Here is a 6245-nt window from a genome sequence, read left to right on the forward strand (position 1 = left end):
GGCTGCCACAGTTTCTGGAGCAAAATCCTAGGTCGGGGGTGGGAGATGCACAGTAGTGGCCTTGCCAATGTACTGAACCGACCGGAAGCGAGGGAGCTCAGACAGATCCTGGGGCCCTGCCATGTCGGACTCCTCCAATAGAAGACCCATGGTATCCATAAAAAAAATTATGAAAGTAATACATGAATACAGTAAAGTTGCAAGATACAAAATCAACATACAGAAATTTATAGCATTTCTATATACAAACAGCAGGCAGACTGAGATAGAACTGAAAAAAGTAATTCCATTTACCATAGCCCCAAAAAGTATAAGATACCTAGGAATAAATCTAACTGTAGAAGTTAAAGACCTCCACATGGAAAACTACAAGAAGCTAAAAAAAGAAATAGAAATGACACAAAAAAAGTGGAATGATGTCCCATGTTCCTGGATTTGAAGAATCAATATAATTAAAAGGCAATTCTACCAAAATTAATCTATATATTTAATGCAACCTGAATCAAAGTACCAGACACATTCTTCACAGATCTAGAAAAGACAATCATAAAATTTGTCTGGAATCATAAAAGACCTCATATTGCCAAGGCAATCCTGCACAAGGAGAGCCGAGTGGGTGGCACCTCACTACCAGACTCAAAAATATACTACTAAACTGTGGTAATCAAAACAGCATGGTACTGGCACAGAAACAGACAGGTGGACCAAGGGAACAGAATAGGGTCCCCAGAAATAAACTCCCAAACATAACAGTCAACTGATCGTTAACAAAGAGTACCACTCAGTCCAGTGGGAAAAGGAAAACCTCTTCAGCAACTGGTGCTGCAAAAACTGGATATCCACCTGCAGAAAGATGAATCTGAACTCCTGACTCTCACCATTAACAAAAATCACCTCAAGGTGGATCAAAGATCTAAACCTAAGACCTCAAACTATAAAACTGCTTCTGGAAAACACTAGGGAAATTCTGTAAGACATTGCAGTAGGCAAAGACTTCTTAAATAAGACTCCCAAAGTACAATCAATAATCCCCAAAATAGACAAGTGGGATTACGTCAGACTAAGAAGTTTTTGCACAGCAAAAGGCACAGTAATTAGTGTGGATCCAAGCCCTGAGAATGGGAAAATATTTTTGTAAACTATACATTAGATAAGGGACTGATAACCAGAATACACAAGGAACTCAAGCAGCTATTCAAAAAAAAGATGATCAACCCTATTAAAAGATGAGAGAATGAGTTGAAAAAAACACTCCCTAAGGATGACATAGGAATAGTCAAAAGGCATATGAAAAAATGCTCAACATCCCTCATTGTAAAGGAGATGCAGATCAAAACAACAGTGAGATACCACCTAACCCCAGTCAGAATGACTAAGATAAATTAAAAAAAAAAAAAAAGAAAGAAAGAAAAAAGAAAAAAAAGAAGATAAGTGCTGGCGGGGGTGTGGTGAAAGGGGAACTCTCTTACACTGCTGGTGGGAATGTAAATTGGTCCAACCACTGTAGAGAACAATTTGGAGATTACTCAAAAATCTAGAAATAGAACTACCATATCACCCAGAAATCCCTTTCCTTAGTATCTACCAAAAGGACAGAAGAATTCTTAATCAGAAAAGTGCTTGCACATTGATGTTTATTGCGGCATTATTCACAATTGCTAAGATATGGAACCAACCCAAATGTCCACAAACAGATGAATGGGTTGAAAAAGTATGGCACACATACTCCATGGAATACTACTTGGCCATAAAAAAACAACAGGACTCTGGGTTTTGGCAGAAAGTGAATGAATATGGAAGATTTACTGCTGAGTAAAGCAAGCCAGGCTATGAAGGAGAGATGCTGTATGTCCCCACTTAATATATACCTAGCGTCCGCACTCTATGACTAAAACCGAATGACTAAAGGATATAGAAACAGTAAATGGTTGTGAATACCAGATATAGTGTGGTAAGAGGGTGGGTGAAGGAGTAGAGTCTGAGGAAGGAAATTTAGAAGAAAATAGAGAGTCAAAGCATTAATGGAACAAAAAAATGGGGCATTATCTATTGAAGATAACTCTATATAGTATTATCAACTGGACTGGGCAGAAATGTATACATGTTGAAATATTCACTTTGCAAGCTAAATAATGTGATTGAATATATAAAAGAACTTGAAATTTAAAAAGAAATAAAATTTTAAAAAGAAAAAAGAAAAAAAAATATATATATACACATACACACACTAGTAAGATGCTCAATTATACTCTTTTTGAATACAGTTCTGGGAACAATCTGTTTTAATGTCACCTGTGGTATGATTATATGTCAACTATATGTTTGCATGTAATTAAAATAAATTTTCAGAATGATACACAAAAACTGTTCAAAATAGCTAAATTTATGACATCTTAGTTGGAGGAATAATTTTATTAATTACTTAATATTCTTTTATACTTTTTGAATTTTTAACATGAGCATTCATTACTTATATAATTAAAACTTCTTGCTTATTTAAGTTTTTTTCTTCATGTGTAAACTTTGAAGCTATTAGTGTTTAACAATCCCAAAATGTATCCTTGTTTGGCACATTGAAAGGTGACCCACTCTTCCTTGTACTCTGATTAAAGCCATGTGACTACTCTCACTCAATAAACTATGAGAAGTAACATGGTGTTAAGAGTTTGCTTGAGGGGCCAGCAGGTGGCATAGTGGTTAAGACACTGGACTCCCATGAGGTTGACCATGGTTCAAATCCCAGACCCGGCAGCTTGAAACATATTGGGTGTGTGTGCATGGGTGCCCAAAATCCCAAGAGGAGGATAGAGGAGAAGAGATTGTGGTATGGCCTTCCACCCTGGAAAGTGATTTACACTTTCTATCTCTCTGTCTCTGTGTCTCTCTGGCTACTGCATATACCCTAATAGCAAAAATTCCTTCCAAAAAAAAAAAAAAGTTTGCTCGATATTTCCATGCTCTGTCTTTCTGTACCACCACAGTCCTGGGAGATACATGCTGCTTGGTGGTGGGCTTTCAGATAAAACAGCACAATATCTTAACAAAATTTGGGAAATGTACAGCCTCTTCTATTAGACTCTCTATTTCTTAAGCCAGTATTCTTAGTATTTGTATCTTAAAGAGCTAGGAAAGTACATTGCATCATGGAAAGATTCCAATATTTATTATTTCTTTTCTTATACCTGGGCATAGAATATTCTTACATAAACTGCAAATTGCAGAGTATACTACTAAATTTGTGAGGATGGGAGTATTATACCTGCCATCTTTGAAAATAGATAATAAATGCAATAAAAATAGCTACAGAGTATGTTTGGAAATCAGATATATTTAGATTCCTTTGATAGTTTACTAAATTATAAACCTCCATATGTAGAATGCATTTAATAAGCAAGTTATAAATAACTATTTGGATCAGGATATTGGAAAACAGGGACTATTAAGACTCAGGGCTAGACCTTAGCAAGTCCACAAACTAATTGAAAAGAAATATGTGCAAACAAGTTACTGAAAGAAAAATACTGGCAGTGCCACTCAAAGGGTATTGAGGCTAGATGGAGAAGTGAATGGGCATCTATTCCTTGTGATGTAGGAAACCCTTAAATGGATATGCTGTTTAGGGGAGTGCTTCCATATAGGAAATTTAGGTCACATAGATCATAAATTTTGTTTTTAAATTTGATGATATCCCAAATAAAGGTGTTTAAAATAAATCATAACTATTTTTCCTTTTTATTAAGTAGAACATGTTCACATATTTTCTTATAAAGAAATACTTCAATTTAATTAGGGTGTATCTATAGTTAAGTAGAAGTATTTGTAGTACTGTTTGAATTATTTGATTACGTCTCATTAGGGATTGGTAAATAGTGGTTTAGTATTTTAAACACATGAAATTCAATCTAAAACTCAGATTTATGTCAGTCTGGTAATTTAATTGAATGCTGTGGCTTGCACTCACACGGCTAGAGGTGTGATCAGATTGCATATCAAGCTGTAAGTGATGAATGATGCTGACATGGCATATTTGACTTGTACCATGTTTCAACAGTTAAGGTGTAGGTAGAAAAACTGTAGGTTAAAATTGCACAACAAAATAAGACATAAATTACATGAAACCTAATATTTGGCATGCATTTTATCCCCAGTTGCCCCTTTAGCAGATTCTTCCTCATCGACTGAACTCAGAACTAACAGCCAACTCCCACTAATACTATGAAACTTAGTTGTTTCTGTGAAACACACAAAAATGCAACAGGTAGACACAAATTTCTTAAGTGGATCTAATTTTAATATCATCCAATCACTACTATGCATTTAATCTTGTCTCTACTTTGCTGGACTAATCTATTTACCCCAGAATCAGTTTTGGGGCTGTAAATACAGATAAAACCATCAAGTCTGATCACCTAAGTGAACATGTTTCAACCTCATTGCCAAAACTAGCAAGACAATATTTTTCTGCAGTCTCACATTCCAGTATCGTCACGCTGATGTTAGAGCTCAGTTCTTTATTCTTTCTTCACATTATCCCCTTTCTTAGGCTCTCAGAGTTTCCAACAGGAAACATAAATGTCACGTGGCAACTATTGAATCTGGATTGTGATTTATATGTCTCAAAAACAGTACCTCATTTTTATCGTACCTTCTCCTGAAATGTTGAAGTGTTTCGTCAAGTCTTAAAAATATCTGTCCTTCAGATTGGCAGGTGCCATGGTGGTTAAAGGCACTGGATTTCTACATGGCCAACTGTGGTTCGAGTTCCAGACCTGGTAGCTTCCTTGCTTTCTCACTTTCCCTTTCTCTCTCTGGTGAAATTGCAAGAAATAATAATATCAAATGGAACTAACTAACTAAATGAATAATTATTTTTTAAAATAATTTTTCCTTTTACTCTACTATTTATTTTACATGTATATATATTAGCAATGCCCTCCTTTTAAAACTCTATTGTAATATACTGTTTCATAACTTATTTGCATTGTTTACCTGCATTCTTTTGTCTGTATTTTGTTTTGTTTTGTTTTGTCTTCAGTCCCTTCTCCCTACTCCTCCTCAAAGCCCATGTAGATCCTGGCATCTATAGCCCTCTTTGCTTCTTTGTCTTCTATAGAATTTCTACTACAGAGGGAAGATATTCAGTATATGTTAAGTGGACACATATCATGGCTCTTTTCCTCCTAATTCTGACTGATTTCACTTATCTTTCAATCTTCTAGATCCATCCACATTTCTACATGGCCAACTGTGGTTCGAGTTCCAGACCTGGTAGCTTCCTTGCTTTCTCACTTTCCCTTTCTCTCTCTGGTGAAATTGCAAGAAATAATAATATCAAATGGAACTAACTAACTAAATGAATAATTATTTTTTAAAATAATTTTTCCTTTTACTCTACTATTTATTTTACATGTATATATATTAGCAATGCCCTCCTTTTAAAACTCTATTGTAATATACTGTTTCATAACTTATTTGCATTGTTTACCTGCATTCTTTTGTCTGTATTTTGTTTTGTTTTGTTTTGTCTTCAGTCCCTTCTCCCTACTCCTCCTCAAAGCCCATGTAGATCCTGGCATCTATAGCCCTCTTTGCTTCTTTGTCTTCTATAGAATTTCTACTACAGAGGGAAGATATTCAGTATATGTTAAGTGGACACATATCATGGCTCTTTTCCTCCTAATTCTGACTGATTTCACTTATCTTTCAATCTTCTAGATCCATCCACTTTGTGCTGAATCACAGGATCTCATTATTCTTTATGTCTGAGTAATATTTCACTGAGTGTACAAGATAAGGCAATGTTCTTTGTTGAAGATAATAAATATGGTAATATCCTTGATTTGCTTATCACACACTAAATGCATGCTTTGAAAAAACACACAAAGATGCATAAAACTAAATGTAAATAAGAAATCGTAAAACAAAGTGAAGAATATTTTTTTAATCTGAAGAAAATTTTTATTCTTGGGACCAGCAGTAACGACTATGTCACTGGACTCCCATGTAGTCGACTGCAGTTTGAGTCCCGGACGTGGTGGCTTGAAACTCACACTGGGCGCATGTGCGTGAGTGCGTGCCCAAGATTCCAAGAGGAGAATAGAAGAGAAAGGACTGCAGCATGGCCATACCCCTGAGGGGTGATTTCTCACTTTCTGTCTCTCTGTCTCTCTCTGTCTGGGAGTCGATGCACCCTATAGAAAAAACCTCTCCAAAAAAAAAAAAAAAAAATTTATTCTTTAACCCAG

This window comes from Tupaia chinensis, unplaced genomic scaffold (assembly GCF_000334495.1).
Source record: "Tupaia chinensis unplaced genomic scaffold, TupChi_1.0 Scaffold000638_1, whole genome shotgun sequence".
NCBI lineage: Eukaryota > Metazoa > Chordata > Mammalia > Scandentia > Tupaiidae > Tupaia > Tupaia belangeri.